This window comes from Dysidea avara, chromosome 1 (genome assembly GCF_963678975.1).
Source record: "Dysidea avara chromosome 1, odDysAvar1.4, whole genome shotgun sequence".
In the NCBI taxonomy this organism is placed as follows: domain Eukaryota; kingdom Metazoa; phylum Porifera; class Demospongiae; order Dictyoceratida; family Dysideidae; genus Dysidea; species Dysidea avara.
The window spans coordinates 55905591-55926258 of NC_089272.1; the positions used below are offsets into that span (position 1 = coordinate 55905591).

At 36.9% G+C, this 20668-nt stretch overlaps 2 long non-coding RNA genes across 2 annotated transcripts; both read left to right on the forward strand.

Annotated features, from left to right (window-relative positions):
* Positions 1-7159: 7159 nt before the first annotated feature.
* LOC136236658 (uncharacterized) lies at positions 7160-13532 on the forward strand. Its single transcript, XR_010692199.1, has 3 exons — positions 7160-7304; positions 12439-13185; positions 13235-13532. It is a non-coding gene; the product is annotated as an uncharacterized lncRNA (long non-coding RNA).
* On the forward strand, positions 13533-14417 carry LOC136236650 (uncharacterized). The gene is made up of 2 exons (XR_010692198.1): positions 13533-14079; positions 14138-14417. It is a non-coding gene; the product is annotated as an uncharacterized lncRNA (long non-coding RNA).
* The last annotated feature ends 6251 nt before the right edge of the window (positions 14418-20668 follow it).

Consider the following 20668-nt stretch of genomic DNA (forward strand, 5'->3'; position numbering starts at 1 on the left):
TTTAAACCTTAGAATGCTTAAATAAAGAATAAACTTACATGTGACTAGTCATTTCCTGTTGTAGAGCACACTATGTCACCAGCTATCTTCAAGCCGTTGAAACTTTTGCCTGTGAACTGTGATTAGATTCTCATTTGTACAGAATCTTCTACCTTTATTGTAGAATGTTTCATGCACTTCCCAATATTTTTGTTCACAAATCTACCTTATCAGATATATGAAAATGTAATAAATATTAATGTATAAGCATGCACGTACATATTATTATATCAAATCACCCACTGATATAATAATACATTGTTACACAGTGAAATTTGAAAATAGTAGTTTGTAAACACTAACAAGCTTTCCACTCTACTTTTGTTGAGAATCTTTCCTTGGCCATGGAACCCAGTGCAACATTGTGGATGTTAGAAAAGATACCATGAGGCTGCAGTAGAAGGCAAATGTTACAACAGTTTGGTGAAAATGTAGTGAGAATTGACTCTCCATTGTGCAGTAGTCATCAGCTGCTAAGCAAAGAAAGGCATACGTGTCAAACACCTGAATCATCAACAGTGGGATTACTGCTAGCTGTGCCAAGAAAAGGACCAGGAACAAACACAAATGCAGAGCTGCTTGAACTCCATAAGAGCAACATTTTTCTTGTATATGAGATAAAGCAGTATATACTGTGGCTTCAGGCTTAGGGTTTTCTTTTTCTAATTTTGGTGGCTTCTCCTCTTGAGATCCATCTGTAGTGTCATGGGTACACAATTCATCATTAATAAACTTGTCAATAGACTTCAGCGTAAACTTTTCACCTTCTTTTGTCATGCCAATAACATACAGTTCGTAGTATTTAGTCCACAAGTAGTATTCATACCGATGTATTGTATCATGCTGATACATGGCTCTCTTTAGCTTTGTGCAGGACTTTGTAAAAGTAGAGTAACAAGATGTATTATTGTGATTGACAGTATATGACCCACGACTATTACAGCAAAGGCATCCACACAGTTTTCCACAACCCTTATCCAGTTTTGTACACCAGTATTTGCTGTGACACATTTGCTTGGAGAACCAGTTTGGCTTGTAGCAAACTAAACTACAGTGTGGCTTTTTATCTTGACCATCTTGCTCAGCATTCTTTTTGTCTTTCTTAGGTGGTTTTAAGCAAAAGTAACTTTTAATCTGAGGAATAGTAAGTATAATATGGATTATTCCCCATAAAAGATAGCAAAATGTTGACCATGCTAGATAAAAGGATCGATGGTCAGATCTGCATGTACAGTTGTGAGTGATAGCATCTTCATCTCTACTGTTGCTATCTTGATAGGCAGTGAAATTGATGTAGACAATATAAAACAAGGAAAGAACCACCATTCCAAACAACAACCGCTTTTCATCAAGTGAACCAGAAAGGGCAGTTTTCCATAGCGCAGCAGCACTGCTGTTCTCACTCATAACATCAGCTACTTTTTTAAATCTTTTACCTCCATCAGTTGGCTGTTCTGTAGCAGCATTGTTGTTGCTTTCTGACTTATTGGATTGTTGTGGCTGTCCATTGTGCCCTTCTGTGCCATTCGACTGATGACCAGCACCAGTATTGACTACTACAGATTCTTCCATACTGCTGTTGGTTAGTTTTGTTAATCTTGTACCTTCATCATCAGTTGGCTGCTCTGTAGCAGCATTATTGTTGCTTTCTGACTTATTGGATTGTTGTGGCTGTCCATTGTGCCCTTCCATGCCATTTGACTCATGACCAGCACCAGTATTGACTATTACAGTTTCTGCCATACTTCTTTCAATTACAGCACAAATACTGATATTATCAATCTAGGGTTAGCTGAAATGCTATCTATAGTGCTTGTGCTAACATTTATACATAACATGCATGCATGCATGATTATCAAAAGAATTTAATGTCCATGCATGTGCACTTGAATGTTAATACAAGTGTAACTATATATAGCATTTGTGTGGCACGTACTGTAGTAAGAGTACATATTGAGTTGGAGTGTTTCACGGTACTTAATTATTTAGTTGACGGTTAGCTTGACATATACAGCAATGGCTGATGCAATGGAAATTCAAAATGACAAAATTGATAAGGCATCTAAATGGACTATCTATTTTCTAGTTGATCTTAGAGTGGTGTTTATCATCACGTATGTTTACATCACAGTGGTCAACTTGATATCTACCACTGCCAATGTTCAGGCAACTACCCATACAGAGTCTACTGCAACTTTTAATGTGACATCACATACTGAACATATGAACGTTTCAGTATCTTTTATTGACGATGCTTTATTATGGAATTGCAGAAAACAGTCAGAGACAAAGGTATACTATGAAGGGCTTTACTGGATGCTAGTTGCAGCTTTTATAATAACACTTCTATCTCTTGCAATTGCAAAATGTATTGTAATTTTTGGAGCCAACCACGAGGATTACTACTTGAGACGCATTGCTATAATCCAATGCTTACAAGAGAAACAATCATCTCACTGCATTTCACAATCATTCAAGCAGCAATGCAAACAATTCTTGGATGAATGCCCAGGTGAGTATTGGAGCAATACATTATGTAGGAAGATATCTCTTATACTATCCGTCTCCATAATAACTACAAGCATGATTCTTGGTGGGTTATTCTATGACTTACATCTCTTGTCATGCATTCTGGAACCTTCTGAAGATTTTATAGAATACAACGCAACAACACAAACAGTTGAGCTTCGCTTTTCTGACAACCTATCACGAAGTCAAACGGCTGTTGGTGCAATCTCATTCATTTTGGGAATAGCCTTCCTGTTAAATTGTTTCTTGTTCTACTTTTGCACATTCTGGGTTGTGAATGGTTGGAAACAAAAACTGACTGAAGGATTAATGGCCCAGGAGAAGAAATCAAGTGCATAGTATATATTATGGCTTTGACAATTTTACATGTATAATGTACAAGCTCCTATTATTAAATATGTATAGATACAAACGTATCTTCGCTATCATTGTATCTCTTGTTATGAATTTATATACTTACAAATACTACATTTGAATTCATGATTTGATTATACATAATTATGTGTAAAGGATGCTCTTCTTAAAGGATTTTTAAATGATGACATTTCTATAGCAAATGTACGTATGCATGGATATAATTAATGCAGTAGTGATGGGGTGGTGGTAAGGGATGCTGGTCACCCCAGGAAAAAAAGCTAACAAAACAATAAGAAATATGTAACTGAATTTTGGAAAACCATCCCTATTGGCACATTCGACACATTACACATTTTGTTCTAGAACACAGCATTATAAGTTAAATTCCTACCCATTCAAGGGTAGAATAAAGATACCTTGAATTACAAGAAAAAAATTAGAATACTTGAAAAGTGTTTTGTGCTATTAACAACATCATGCAGTTTGAAAAATTCGAATTGTTTCAAATACTTGACAACCATAAGGGTAATTTTCCAAAATTCACATATTTAAAAGTACAGTAGTATGGAATATACAGTACAGAGTTAGTTACAAAAAATACTGTTATCTATCATACATGATTTCCTCAAGAGCTTTGATTCTACAGTATTGCTATATTTGCTTTTTGAGATGAGACTACCTTGTGAACTGGAGTAACAAGTGACTGACATTGATGTGCATCCAGAGCTTAAAACATCTACTCAGTAGCTACAAATCCAAAATTACAGTGTACATGTAGTGGAACACGAACAAGTGAACACAAGAACAACTTGATTACCTCATACATACATAAGGTTGGCGATAACTTTCATGAAAATGTTACAGAAGTACTCTTCTTTAGCATTAGTCAAGGTACTGTACCCACTGTTTTAGGGAAACTTTTACTGTACAACGTATATTAAGTTACAGTATACACACAGAGATCTTTACCAGGATATCCTTGTTATTCTAAGAGAGATGTTATAAGAGTTCTGTGTATAGTATGGGCACTAATGATTAATTAAATTATGCTGATTTGCAGTTATTCAGAACTGAGCACCATCACCACTTGTACAATTTAATGTGCATACTCTACTCTTAGGGATCATTCATTATTTTCAGCACTTCACAAGAGTACAGAGTATATTAGGGGGTAACTGGGTAAGGGTAACTTTACCTGTGTGCTTTTGAAAATGTTCATCTTACATGCACCATGTAAAGAAATTACTCATAATAATTCAGTATTAGTGTTTGGTTAAAATGCTAATTGTGTGGAAGCTGGATTGCAACTATATAAAAAGTCTGAATGATTGTTGGAGATACATTACAAAGATGCAGTATGACATCAAAATTAATAGTATATACTGTAACACTTTTGGGTAGTGTGTGTGTGTGTGGGGGGGGGGGGGGGGTAAAACGAGTACCCTGTGCCTGTTATTGTGAAACTGCTAATGATTATGGACTATCCCTTAGCACTTAATGAGGAAATATTGCATTAATATCAATGGACAAATTCTGCAGAAAAGTGTTTGTTTAGAAGACTTATACTAGTTCCCCTTACACTATTATGGAAGGTGCTCTAACAGGAAGCATTAAATAAATGTCAACAGACCTACACACATAATCAACAAAAGGAAAACATTTTAATTGACAAATTTTCTAGAACTATTATCTATTACATGACTTCAGAATCAGTTATGTATGGGAGTTAGTTATACTAAAAATAACCTGGGTTAATCCCATATAGCTAATAGACATTTCCTTAAGTGTCAACCTGGCTTGAGTAAGCAAAGTATTAAATTAAATCACTGCTTGAAGGTTCTTAGTTTACTAATTTGTTAAGCTACTTTACTGTAGTTGTACCCATAGTAAAGTGTCAGTAACTTTTAGTATATGGAACATAATTGTTTTACTAAGTTTTTAAACTCTCGGTAAAACATCAGTGAATGCAGGTTTACTGAAAAACTACTAAAATACCAAACAATTAACTGTTCCATATACTGGGGATATACCACTCTAGTAAACAAAGAAATTTCAAGCAGTGAATATAAACCTGGAGCAAATTGGTCAACACTCCAAGTCTAATAAGTACAAAGTTAGTTTCTGATCCCACCAACACAATATTGACTGAAAAACCAGGCTTCTTCATTTCTTATTTTTTCCTAGAAAAATTTTAACATGGTGTACCATATTTCACATAGTATACATACAGTACATGGAATTATAAGATAGCATCTTGAGTGTTTACTTTCAACAGTATAAACTTTGACTCTCATTGTGTGTTGATTGTGAAGTTTATTCAGCAAAAATGACCAGACAGAGAACCAGAAACATACAATTAACTTTATGTGGCCTAAGGTTACATGGTGTAGTTTGGATATTTGTATGGTGTAGTATATACAATGTGTATGTTTGCACTGTTTCTCTATCTTTAACTATTTAACCTTTACTGTATGTTTTGTATTCAACAAACTTTGGCTTTGTTCACATTTGACTAACCATGCTACTACAAAAGCAAAATCTTGAGCAAAAGTAGTTGAAATCTTATAATTATTATGTATTGCATGTGTGTGTAGTATGCATGTGCGTGTGTGTAGTGTGCACGTGCGTGTAGTGTGCACGTGTGTGTGTGTGTGTGTGTGTAGTGTGCATGTGTGTGTGTCTGTGTGTGCGTGCATGTATGTGGTGTGTGCGCACGTGTGCTCATGTGCGTGTGGCAAGTTACATGTGCATGTGTAGCTATATGTTGAAACAAATCAAATTCTTTTCCTGCATTCTATTCATTGATACTATTAAATTATGCATGTACGTAACTTACAGTAGTTCCTGTTTTTATACATTTTAGGAATGAGCTCAAGGCCATTACACATAATTGTTCACAAGCTTAATATTTTAGTATGAAGCCATTTTTTTCATACACTGTACATGTGTCACATTCATGCACAATTGCTTTCCTGCATTACGTCAGACCAAATGTTTTCAGTCAGTCTTGTGTTAGCTGATTTGGGAGAAATAATATGGTCTACATTGTACGATAACAATAGGATTGTCTAATTTTAGAAAAATGTACAATAAAGATAAGATCTGTGGTTATCAAGTGTGACACAATTTCAAATGTTTCATTTGTGGAGTACTATATATGACCCATCCTTTTGTGGAGATCTGATCTTATTTAGTACAACAAGCCTTGCTACATTTTAAGGATGCTAAAGTGCATGTATGTGAAAGATGTGTTTACAGTTAGGCCACATAAATTTAATTATTAGCTTCTCATCGCCCTCATGGCCATTTTTCTTACCTCATCAAGGATTTTTTGCACCACTGGTGGTTAAGGGAGGCCAATTAGCACCTTTTATAGTTGGTACCTCGTTAGAGCAATCTAAGAAATTTACATCTTCAGTTATTTTTAGCTAGCTAATTCAGCTATCTAGTTAATAAAAAATACAATAAAAATCCACCCTCCCACACTGCTATTTTGAGTACAGGAGGATGAGAAACTAATAATTAATTTATGTGGCCCTATGAAGGTTAAGCTATTTTGGAGAAAAGCAACTAAAATCAAAGCATCAATGCTGCTTGAAAAAGGTAGGTACAGGGTTCAAATCAATATTCTGTTAATGCTACCCCACTATAGGGACCTGTGAGAAGCCTGTGAATACAGGAAACATGAAGAATGCAGAAAAAAATCCCAGACACGGTAGTGACTTGATCCCTAGTAACACACAGTCTAGGCATGCACCAAGGGAGTCATGATAGCTGGAATTTTATGGGTTCTCTAAACTGTATTATAGACCAAATCCTGTCATGGAAAAATAAATGCTGGATAAGGAATTTCCCTTTACTCTACACAAGACTATAGCTACAGTTTTCCTTTTCACAAAGGTTATTGTGACCAATTGTTGTAGTCAAAAATGGCCCATGATTTAACATATTATACATGGTAATCAATTCAAAGTGTTAGTATCTTAATGAAGCATACATGAAGCATACAGTGGCCTACTGCGTATATGCCATTGCAAGCCAGTCAACGCCGGTCACACGCATTGCTCGTGTGACACACACGTTCAACCTTTATCTCACGCTCACACGCACACAGTCATCAAACTCACGCAATTCAAAAGTCTCCTCAACAGAAGGCACGCCTTGGTGCAAACAACGAAGCTCACGATGTGTGCATCATGTGCATTACTTAGATACGTACAGGTGTCACGTGGTCCGTAAATTCAAATATGGGTGCTACCGCCATGTAGCACGAAGTAATGAGCAGGAACGAACCAGAAATCAGGAGACTTCATAGTTTTGGATTACCTTAAAGTGTTATCAACAGTTTTCTGATAGTTCTCTGAAGTCGAGATCCGGCGGTATGGGATGCATGCTGAAACAATGTATAAGATTGCATGCATACACAATTATTGAGTCGAGATGTCTATGATATGATTGTACAAGAGTTGTATGCAGTTCTCAGTGGATGGGATTATGCCAGTGCACGTGAGACCAGCCAGAAGTACAGTATATCTAGTCAGGATTAGCTAGCAGTTCAGATTCCACGCCCATATAGTGCATTATTCTGTAACATACCTACATGTAGCTGTAGCTAATAAGAGAATAGATAGCTAGAGTACAGTGTAAATGTATAGGTATCCAGGGGTGGATCCAGGAGTTGGCAAGGGGAGGGGCACATACAGGCTGAATAGTACTAGTAGGTGGTTGGGGAGAGCCATATTAGGGTTAGGGTTAGTTGTTGCATTTTTCAAACAGCAAATAATCACCTCTTAGCAGTGTCTCACTGTTAATTTTTGTAATTTTGGCCTTTACAGATGGTTGTGAAGTCTTAAAAGCTGTTTAAAAGGCTCTAAATGTCTTAACCAACATCAACACGATAATTATTTTAGAGGCGCTTAGTACACACGAAGGTGCTGGATGACAATTTCACAGATAGTTTCAGGCAAATTTGTAATAAATGCTAGTAAAATGTGACCGGATTTCATATAACCAGGCTTCCACACACAAAATCAAACTTACGTTTTTACTAGAAATGGATTGCTGCACTATCATATTCCACACTGTGCTTCCTTCAGGACTGGCAAGTCTGGTTTCTGTAGCAGCTTTCTTGCGACCCTGTCAAAGCCATGAGTGGGAGATTAGTGCCATTAAATGGCCATGCCTTTGTGATAATGGTGTGTAGTGAGCTGAAACTTCACAGAGAGCTCGCCAATAGTGTTCTCAGTAAATTTGGAGTGATTTGAGGGCCATGGAGGGCCATGGAGAGCCCAAACTTGGCCTCTGGATTCCATTCGTATTCTTACTTCATTTTATGCTCTTCTTACTTTCCTATGTTAAGCCCACCCACCACCCACACTCCCACCCTATTACTATCACCTGTGATATTATTATCCGCTCGAAAAAAGCTACCCAAAACAGGGCAAATTTTGGGTATCAGAAATTTATACACCCACTCAGTGATAGCTAGTAAATAGATGAGTAATTGGTGCAGATTTTGTTTGCACAGCTGTAGGCACTGGGAAGTTATTACACAATGATTACTTAAAATCGCCATATCTCCTAACGAAACTTTGTGCGTCGAAGCTTGGTTTTGTCAAATTCAGTCACAAATGTGCATATTTTCATGTCATTGAGTTTTATAAACTGATCTTGGCCTGACTAAGTTTAGTATTTTAATCAGACTCTGAAGTATGGCTGGCTCCACAAGTTGAGGGGGACATTTGCCCCAAATGCCCCATCCTGGATCTGTCACTGGTAACAATTTTGCTATAATCAGCACAGAGAAACCATGCTGATATAATAACATGGAATCCTAAGTTGCTGGTTATAAATGTGATGGTTGGTTGCATGATGCGGCTCCATCATGGTCATGGCTTGGAAGAATCTCACTCATTCTGGATTGCTCAACTTGACAGCCCTGCAGTGTATGCATGCCATCATATTATAACAAAAAACTTGAAAATTTTATATTTCAGTAGGGATCATAGAAATAAATGCAAGGAAACAAGCGAGGTCATCTACACCTGCAGCTACAGGCTGTATACTAGTAGACATTAATTCCTATTATACAGCCATGAGAATTAAATATCCACTAGTATAGCCGGCTGCAGGTAGACTAAAGAAACCAAGCCTGTAGTGATCAAATCAGGTAGTCAAGTAGTTAATAGGGATTAAATTCAGTTTAATACCAAAAATTAAAGTTAGAAACTAGTTGGAAGAGTTTGAGTCACTTTGAAGACATTAATGGGCTTGCTTATGTATGCCTAACCAATACTGTCAAGCAGTTATGAAGGAGATAGTTTTGTGTGATATTTTGGCCAGAAAAGCCATTTTGTATTCCTGCAGACCCTACTATGCAGTACTACCGTACTGTATTTTCATCATAAGATATTTGAAGGGCTTATAATTAGCTTGAGATTAGGTAAATAGTTACTTTTAATATATGAACTTTTACAAAGAAACATTGGTCCTTGTCCAGCTATGGTAAAAGAAGCCTGCTATAAGTCTATGGTAAGACCAGTTGTGGAGTATGCCAGTGCTGTGTGGTCACAATTTACAAAGACATGCATTAATCTGATTGAATCAGTACAGCCTAGAGCTCCCTGTTTCTGGTCCTTGATGAATTGAAAATTGAAGGAGGATGAGAGGATTTGGTCATTATGCCGTTATTTACATGCAGGTCTACATTTTACTTTTAGCTAATAAAAAAAATTGTATCAATAAATTAAAACATTGAGCACTGCAAGCACATAGCTAGCTGTAGCTTACCTTACAAAACAGCAACAAACGTTGTAGCAGGAACTGATCCAGAAATAAACCAAGGGCTGACTCAGATTTTATGTTGAGTGTCTTGATTGTCTTAGTTAGCAGAAGTATTTACATTGGGAAGCAATTTTATCAGCTAGCTAGCTTCATTAGTACACACATAATTATTATGAGTGGCATGGCAGCTCTTGTGCACTGCACTTTTGTGATTCATGATCATGAAGTGGTTAAATCACCTGTAACACCTGTACACATACTACACATTCCTCTGTTGTGTGTGATGTGTAGTAGATGATAGTTTACGTTTGCTCCATAATGTGAACTATCATCCCACTAATCACATACCCCACAGAAATCATTACATGGTTGTATAGCCGATTACTCTGTAAACTATGTGTTTTTTTATTGCTATTAAATAGCTGACTAAAATTTATGTAACTTACTAACTTTATTCCGCAGTCCTAGGATGGTTTTCTGGCAATCATAATGGTATATGAAGTAAGCCCTTAAGCAGACCCCATATTTTCTTTCAAGAGTGAACTAGCTCCTCACATTAGACTTAGTGGTAGCTATTATTGCATTACCTCAGACAAAAGGGTGCTATTATTTTGTGATTATTAGCATTATAGAATAATTATTATTCCAGCAAAAGTATTGTATGTATGAGTGGCTGCAAGGCCAGGAATGGCGGGTGACTAGCTACCTCATCCACCCCACTGGATCAGCCTCTGATTGTAGATAGCTGGAAATCTAGAGATTAGGACAAATCACACTGTCAATTGCAATCTTCTCTTCCAACATGCAAGCTTTCTGGTGCATAACATTATCATTAGCTCAACTTCAATATCATTGCAACATTACATATAAATTTGAATTAATTACATGACAAGCATTATTTTTGTCCAGGGAACCAACATACATGCATGCACAAATTTGTGATATGATCAAGGTTACAATGATTTGGAATTTCATTCAATGATTTTTTTGAGATTGTTACAATCACAGATTGAACCAAGAAAAGTATCTGAATTTATGCAAATTTGTGAATGATTTTTGTCACAGCGTCCATACTGTAGTGTAGATAGCTATAAAGAGCTAAATCGTTTTGAGCAATAATGCATAGCTATAATTGATTTTCATTGACACTAAAGTGACAGTATTCTGCAAGAACAGGAAGATCTCAGATTAATTACTTAAAAATACCTTTCTGCATGGAATTTTGGGTTGAGGCTTGCGCAGGTTAACAAATTTCGTTAAATGACTGTTTTAACTAGTGTAAACTTGACCTCTTGACAGTGGCATAAGTTACTAATCCCACCAATGAATTACTCAAATGTATATATATACACAAAATTTTGTATGGCTACAAGTAATGTCAGTAGCTATGTAGCTAGCTACACTTACTACACAATGTTCACCTTACATGCACCGTGTAAAGAAATTACTTATAATAATTCAGTACCAGTATTTGGTTAAAATGCTAACTGTGTGGAAGCTCAGCTGGATTGCAGCTATATAAAAAGTCTGAATGATTGCTGGAGATACATTACAATGGTTACTCAGATGCACTATGACATCAAAATTAATAGTATATACACTTTTGGGTAGTGTGTGTGTGTGTGTGTGTGTGTGTGGGGGGGGGGGGGGGGGGGGTGAGTAGGTAAAATGAGTACCCTGTGCCTACTTTTGTGAAACTGCTAATTATTATGGACTATCCTTTAGCACTTAATGAGGAAATATTGCATTAATATACCAATGGACAAATTCTGCAGAAAAATTGTTTGCTTAGAAGACTTATACTAGTTCCTTTTACACTACTATGGAAGGTGCTCAAAGAGGAAATGTCAGCTGACCTACATATAATCAACAAAAGGGAAAAACATTTTAATTGACAAATTCTCTAGAGTTAATATCTATTGCATGATTTCAGAAGCAGTTACATGTGGGAATTTGTTATACAAAAAATAATCTAGGTTAATCCCATATAGCTAATAGACATTTCCTTAAGTACCAACCTGGCTTGAGTAAACAAAGTATTAAATTAATTTAAAACCTGGAGCAAATTGGTCAACACTCCAAGTCTAATAATTGCGAAGTTAGTTTCTGGTCCCACCAACTCCACAATATTGACTGACCAACCAGACTTCTTAATCCATTTCTTATATTTTGCTTAGAAAAATTTTAACATGGTGCACCATATTTCACACAGTATACATACAGTACATGGAATTATAAGATAGCATCTTGAGTGTTTACTTTCAACAGTATAAACTTTGACTCTCATTGTGTGTTGATTGTGCAGTTTATTCAGCAAAAATGACCAGACAGGGAACCAGAAACATACAATTAACTTTTTGTGGCTTAAGGTTACATGGTGTAATTTGGATATTTGTATGGTATAGTATATACAGTGTGTATGTTTGCATTGTTTCTCTATCTTTAACTATTTAACCTTTACTGTATTTTTTGGATTCAACAAACTTTGGCTTTATTCACATTTGACTGACCATGTTACTACAAAAATACAAAAACAGTTGAAATCTTAAATAATTATGTATCACGTGTGTGTGTGTGTGTGCGCGCGCGCACGTGCACGTGGCATGTCACACATGCATGTGTAGCTATATGTTAAAACCAATAAAATTCTTTTCCTGCATTCTATTCATTGATACTATTAACTTATGCATGTATGTAACTTACAGTAGTTCCTGTTTTTATACATTTTAGGAATGAGCTCAAGGCCATCACACATAATTGTTTACAAGTTTAATATTTTAGTATGAAACCATTTTTTTCATACACTGTACATGTATCACATTCATGCACAATTGCTTTCCTGCAGTAAGTCAGACCAAATGTTTTCAGTCAGTCTTGTGCTAGCTGATTTGGGAGAAATAATATGGTCTACATTGTACGATAACAATAGGATTGTCTAATTTTAGAAAAATCCTTAACTGTACAATAAAGATAAGATCTGTGGCCATCAAGTGTGACACAATTTCATTTGTGGAGTACTATATATGACCCATCCTTTTGTGGAGATCTGATCTCATTTAGTACAACAAGCCTAGCTACATTTAAAGAAGGAGATGCTAGAGTGCATGTATGTGAAAGATGTGTTTAGTTAGGCCACATAAACTTAATTATTAGCTTATCATCCCCACTCGCATGGCTGTTTTTCTTACCTCATCAAGGATTTTTTGCACCACTGGTGGCTAAGGGAGGCCAATTAACACCTTTTATAGTTGGTACCTTGTTAGAGCAATCTAAGAAAATCACATTTTTAGTTATTTTTAGCTAGCCTAATTCAGCTATTTGGTTAGTAAAAAATACAATAAACATCCACCCTCCCACACTGCTATTTTGAGTACAGGAGGATGAGAAACTAATAATTAAATTGATGTGGCCCTATGAAGGCTAAGCTATTTTGGAGAAAAGCAACTACAATCAAAGCATCAATGCTACTTGAAAAAGGTAGGTACAGGGTTCAAATCAATATTCTGTTAATGCTACCCCACTATAGGGACCTGTGACTGAGAAGCCTGTGAATACAGGAAACATGAGGAATGCAGAAAAAGTCCAGACACAGTAGTGACTTGATCACTAGCAACACACAGTCTAGGCATGCACCAAGGGAGTCATGACAACTGGGTTCTCTAGACTGTATTATTGTAGACTAAATCATGTCAAGGAAAAATAAAATTAATAAGGAAATTCCTTTTACTCAACAGTTTTCCTTTTCACAAAGGTTACTGTGACCAATTGTTGTAGTCAAAAATAGCTGATGATTTCAACACATTATACATGGTAATCAATTCAAAGTGTTAGTATCTTAATGAAGTGTACATGAAGCATACAGTGGCCTACTGTATGCCAGGCCTGTCAAGTCACACGCATTGCGCTTGTGACACACACATTCAACCTTGATCTTAGTCACGCTCACACGCAATCTCACGCAATTCAAAAGTCTCCTCAGCAGAAGGTACTCCTTGGTGCAAACATAGATATTATAGTACCACCCGTGCAACAATGAAGCCCACGATGTGTGCATTACTTAGAGTAATACGTACAGGTGTCACGTGGTCCGTAAATTCAAAATAATATGGATGCTGCCACCATGTAGCACGAAGTAATGAGCAGGAGCAGAACCAGAAATCAGGAGACTTCATAGTTTTCAACAGTTTTCTGATAGTTCGTCGAGATTAGCTGCACGTGATCAGGATGCTGAAACAATGTATAAGATCGCATGCAGACATAATTATTGAGTCGAGATGTCTATGGATATTACTGACAAGGATCGTATGCAGTTCTCAGTGAATGGGATTATGCTAGTACACGTGAGACCAGCCAGAAGTACAGTTTATCTAGGTAGGATTAGTTGATTCAGATTCCGCGCCCATAGTTATTATTTTTTAATACTTTACAGCACAAGTGCTGAAGGTCTGTAGGACACCTGATCCTACAGCCTGCTCAAAGACTTTAGCTACTAAAAGTGTGTTTAAAAGTTGCAGAAAGGAGAAAAAATCCATGACTGGACGGACCTAGGTAGCCTCGAACCTGCAGCCATCCGATTTACGCTCGAACACTTACAGGAGTCTACCAGGTGGTCAGGATGTTTTATCCTTGTTATTTTCATGTAATTATATCCATATGAATTTTTTCCATATGAATTCTAGAGAGTAACTCATTATCTCTAAGTACCCCAACTAGTGCATTATTCTGTAACATACCCACTTGTATAGCTGTAGCTAGTAAGAGAATAGATAGCTAGAGTACAGTGTTAATGTATTGGCATCCAGGGGCGGATCCAGGAGTTGGCAAGGGGAGGGGCACAAACAGGCTAAGTAGTACTAGTAGGTGGTTGGGGAGAGCCAGATTATCTTGCTAGTTGCTGCATTTTTGAAACAGCAAATAATCACCTCTTAGCAGTGTCTCACTGTTGATTTTTGTCTTTTGGACTTTGCAGATGGTTGTGAAGTCTTAAAAGCTGTGTAAAAGGCTCTAAATGTTTTAAGCAACATCAACGCGATAACTATTTTAGAGACGCTTAGTACGCACGAAGGTGCAGGATGACAATTTCACGTCTAGTTTCAGGTGAATTTGTAATAAATGGTAGTAAAATGTGTATATTTTCATGAGTTTTATAGACTGATCTTATCCTGACATAAAGTTTAGTATGTTAATCAGACTCAAGTGTGGTTGGCTCCACAAGGTGAGGGGGGGGGGGGGGCTTTTGCCCCAAATGCCTCATCCTGGATCTGCCACTGATAACAATTTTGCTATAATCAGCACAGGGAAACCATAATGACATGGAATCCTAGGTTGCTGGTTATAAATGTGATAGTTGGTTGCATGATGCGGCTCCATCATGGTCATGGCTTGGAAGAATCTCACACATTCTGGATTGCTCAACTTGACAGCCCTGCTGTATGTATGCCTTCATACAATAAAAAGGAATTTGAAAATTTTATATTTCAGTAGGGATCATAGAAATAAAAACAAGGAAACAAGGGAGGTCATCTACACGTGCAGCTATACTAGTAGACATTAATCATACACTACGACAATAGTGTGTAGTAGGGACCACAAAGGAGTAGGCGTAGCCCACGAAATAATATCACCCAAAAACTAGCCTCAATTTTCCCAGATGACGATCAGGCAGCATTGGTTACGTAAAACTAAGCCCAAACAAGCTTTCAGATCGACCCGAAACACCTTCAATAAATTGATACAGAATTTTTAAAAAATCATTTACAGAATTTTCTACTGACTGACCGAGTAAATAACTGACTGATGCCTTCAGACAAGCGTAACTCGATAACGGCTAAGGCTACGGGCTTAATTTTTTTACTGGTCAACGTCGCTTCGGCCTGACAGGTGCCTTTTGGCATACCGCAGTACGTGCAATGCCTTCTTCATAGACTTACCAGTGTCCTCCTTTGTGTCCCATTCATCTTTGCTGACAGCGAAAAGTGTCTATTTGGCGATATCACGTGATGGCTTCCCTTCGTAACGGAAATCGTCCATATTTGTCATAGTGGCTATTTTGATGGCAGAGGCGCTTTTCAAACAGTTCTTGATTCATACTGCTGTGTAACAGGTTGAACATAGCCGACAACGAAGTGTAATGCACTTCTCAATTTCATGCCCCACCCCAGGGCGTCCCCACAACCCAAGTGGGGATTTGACATTGCTTCTTGTCCCCACCCCTGGGGCAATTGACAGTTGTCCAATTCACTGACCGATTTTAGGTAGTTGCATTTCTAAACAATAATAAAATCACAGTCGCTATAATTTTACTAGCTACAGATGTATACCATGCAGGTTTATTACTAGTCACATGCATGAGATATGTACTTGGTCATCCTTGAGGTGTTGTCAAATCCCCTCAGTAGTAGGGGGTGGGGACATAGTGGGGATTTGAAAGCCAATTTTGCCCCAGTAGTGGGGAATTTGACACCATGATTTGTTAAAAATCCCCTGTATTCCCCACCCTCCTTGGAGGTGGGGCATGAAATTGACAAGTGCATAATCAGATGATAATTATTGGTATAATCCAGGGCGCGCGGCACCATTTCTTTCGATGTGTGGATTGCAGAGGTGGTTTTCGAACAGTTCTTGATTCGAGATGCTGCGTAATGGGTTGAACATCACTGACAATGAAGCGTAATGAATACTTCACTTTTCAGACGATAATTGGGGCGCGCGATGTCATAGATGGCGGTATGCGTGGGTTCACCAGTCATAATAATTATTTACAAAAAAGTTAACAAACAAGTACACCGGGAATTTTCAACTAGAATAGGGACCATAGCGCATTGATAAAAAGTACTGAAACAAGCTGGAGTAGTGCACGATATTAAATCACAAGAAGTGTTATATCCCTACTATATGCTCAAAATACCATTATGGAAATGCACAGTAGGGATATAACACTTCTTATTGTTTTACTGTAATTTAATATCGTGCACTACTCCAGCTTGTTTCAGTACTTTTTATCAATGCGCTATGGTCCCTATTCTAGTTGAAAATTCCAAATTTTTCAGTGTATTTGTTCCTATTATACAGCCATGAGAATTAAATATCCACTAGTATAGCCGGCTACAGGTAGAGGTGACCACTCATGTTCCACTGCTTTTTATTTCTATGATCTCTACACAAATATAAACTTTCTCTTTCTTTACACTGTTTGTTAACTTTTCATGTTATAACATTTTTTGACTAGTGAACCAATACATACTGCATCAAAGAAAAGAATGGCATTGGCCTACTATCAATTGCTGGAAAGCATTGTTGCCATTTTGTTTTGTTTACAGCTTTGTTCCACCTGTTATACAACATTACAAATGAAGAATAGCACAAGAAGTGCCTCTGCAATCAATCCAGCCACTATGGAAGTTACATGCACCCCCAGCTTATCAATTACTCAGATGTAAATGATACATGACGTATATGTTCTATACAGCAAAGAACAATGAGAGAAGGGCCTCTGCAATCAGGCTAGTCACTATGGAAATTACAGACAGTTCTAGTGATAGAAGCCACATTACCACAAATCAACACCTACACAGCATGGGAGAAAAGAAATGGGACACAAAGAAGGACAGAGGTAAATCCATGATGCATGCATTGTAGCTGCTGTGATTGGCAAAAATGCACATCTTAGGCCAAAGTGATGCCAAAGACTAAAGAAACCAAGCCTGTAGTGATCAAATCAGGTAGTCAAGTAGTTAGTAGAAATTAAATTCAGTTAAATAACAAAAATTAAAGTTAGATACTAATTTGAAGAGTTTGAGTCACTTTGATAATCTTAAGAATTCTTTTCTTGTATACCAGAAATTGCACAATAGCAAAAGTTTATTATTGGTAATGCCAGGACAATCAAAGCAACTGCTAACAATGAATCACTCACTGAAACTGTCAACAAGTAACAATGTAGGAACTAGAATGATCATAATAATGGAAAATCATTCCATCAAAAATATTGAGCATAATATCATGTCTTGCATATGGTTTAACACTAGATGAATCAAGGCCAGTACTGTAGTTGCAATGATCAGTAGAATTTGGGTGGTATTATTGGTAGTTGGAGTACAGTACCTAAAATTATTACAATGATCACCAGTCAACAAATCATGTAATAAGTTGCAAACAAATGATGCTTGTCTTTATAACATATTTGAAACTGATCCAGTAATGGCTTCATCCTTATAAAGTTGATCTTGCTAATAATGAATGGCTCCTGTAGCAGTAGCAATCACATTCACTATTATACAAAATATTGCTACAATAGCATACAGTAGATGAAAATATTTCCAGTGGCCTTATCAACGTTATCAAATGTCAATAATCTCAATAGCAGTAAAAAATTGTTGCCACAGAAGTGAGAAGGTAACACACAACATGGATAATTCCTCAACTTACAAATACTGAAAATCTGTAAGACACTCTTGCTGATTGGCATATTATTGCTACAATGACTGTGATAGCAACTGGATGTACGTACATAGTGAATAAATTGTTGCTCAACTCCAGTCATGTTTTGTACTAAGCAAAGTTGTCCTAGAAATTGTGGAATTACTGTGATACAATACTAATGATGGTTGTTAATACCCAACATACTATAATAGTATGTAATAGCATGCAAATAGCCAATCCCAACATGATAGTATGTCATAATAAAAGCCAGCAACACTACAATTATCCAATAAAGAGAAGATAATGTGACCACCAGCACTGTTTGACCATTTGTACATTTGGCAACACTTACACATTCTATTAAGTCAAAAGACGGAGTATAATTACACTTGCAACTACGTGCCAGATTTATGCAACACTGATTTGATCTCACTGGGAAAGCTGCTAGAATCCATTAGTGGTGTTGCAACAGGTGAAGGTAGTTATTTGGGCAGTCTAATTAACCCAGAACGGTAACCTCCTTTTATACAGTAGCAGACATGTCAAACGAAAACAAGGCACAGCATCACCATCACTGTAACATACACACATTTGTGTTGTATTATCATACAAAAACCAGGATGATGAGATGATAAGATATTTCAGACTCAGTGTTGGAGTAACTGAAAAGTTGGTTGCATTAGAGATTTCATTTCTGTTGTTCTTATACCTGAAAAATAGGCACAAGCTATGAATACAAACTTTGAACCTTCAATGCTATGATAATTGTCTTCCTCAATTAACAAGAAGTCAGCTCCTCCTGCTGGTCCATCATTGAACTCAATTGCAGTACACAGGAATTGACTTTAATATCCTGATCAAGCACATGATCACATCATATCTATATAAAGTAAGTTTTACATGCTGTTCCATTAGTATATCAATGCAGAAAGCAGGCTCATAGAAAATCAGTTTATGAGGTCCCCAACAACACTAGTGTTTAAACAACCGGAATCACATGTTGCATGAATGTAAACATCAGATCCTATCGCAGCAGTGTTTTTGTAAAGATGACTATTCCACTATGAAGAGTATAGCTTAGGTATTGAGAAAAATTGATATAACTGCCATTATAAAATGTAAGTTTAAAACTCTTACTAACTCTTACAGAGATATATCGTTCCACCACTCCTTGCTGCTGTGTTATAGTTTAATGTTGCAAATGAATCCTTTCAAACTATCAGGTTAGACTGTTGGAGTAAGATGGCTCCACCTGTATTATGCACAAAATATGTTACAGAGATGCTTTCTTCAAGCTCAATATCAGAATGATTGTCACAATAAATGGCACCACCACTGGTCATTGCACTGTTCTCAGTGAATGTTAGTGTGACGTTACCATGAACTACACTATCTCAGAGTTATCTGTGGAGTAGCAGGTTGCAGCACTGTTGACATCAAAAGTGACTGTAGCATCTCCATCAAATGATATCTTAGTACACTGGTTACTGTATATGCTACCTTCACCTCAATAGCATTATTACCTTTAAAATTACTGCACTGTTACTATAGAACAATACATCAGAAAGGCTTGTACAAGTGATCACTCCCAGGGGCGTAGCCAGGATTTTTTGAAGGGGTTCAAACAGCAGTATTGAGTTACCAGAAGTAGCACTGAGAGACTTTCAATATTTTAATGAATCAAAACTCAGCAAATTGCTATATTTTATGCAAAAAGTACATTAACTATAATGCATATAAGTGCCCCTGGGATGAAGCTAGCACTAGATAAAGCTACCTAGTGGAAACAGACAGCATAACACATAGAGACACATATAGTGTATAGTAATCTGTAAGTGATGGTTATCCCACTGGTATAGGAACCATGAATCTACTGATACAAATGTCATGACTTACAATCAAAACATTATAGCTATACGAATATGCATAGCACAAATTCGTTTTGCATAACACAAGTGATAAATTGCTGGAGTTCTATATCTTTAAAAATTGCACACCAAAGCTACAGCAGTATAAGGCCATGCTCATGTTAGAATGTCTGAAAAACTTCATATAGATATGGATATTTACATGCATGTTCTGTTAGAGTATACCTGACTGCTCTATTAGAGTATATACTCGACTGCTCTATTAGAGTATATACTCGACTGCTCTATTAAAGTATATACCTGACTGCTCTATTAGAGTATATCAATCTTTTAAAAAAAGTTTTGAAGAGGGCTCATGTTACCTCTGTAAATCCTTCCCTGAGAGTTGAATGCAAACTTTATCAATTGTTGTGCTGTGCCATTACACTATATTACTTGTCCTGCCACACTAAATGGTGTATTAGGGTCCTGCTTGTAGAAGTCTAAAATTTTAACCCCCTCCCTACGCCCCTGACTCCTCCAGCTTCAGCACTGTTGCTATAAAATGTCACCAGTGAGTTACCTTCAAACATCAAAATTTAATTGGAATTACATACTACTAGAGTACATAAAACCTTCAAATTAGGCAACAATGTTTTTGAACAATGCTGTTGATGTACTACCAGTAAATG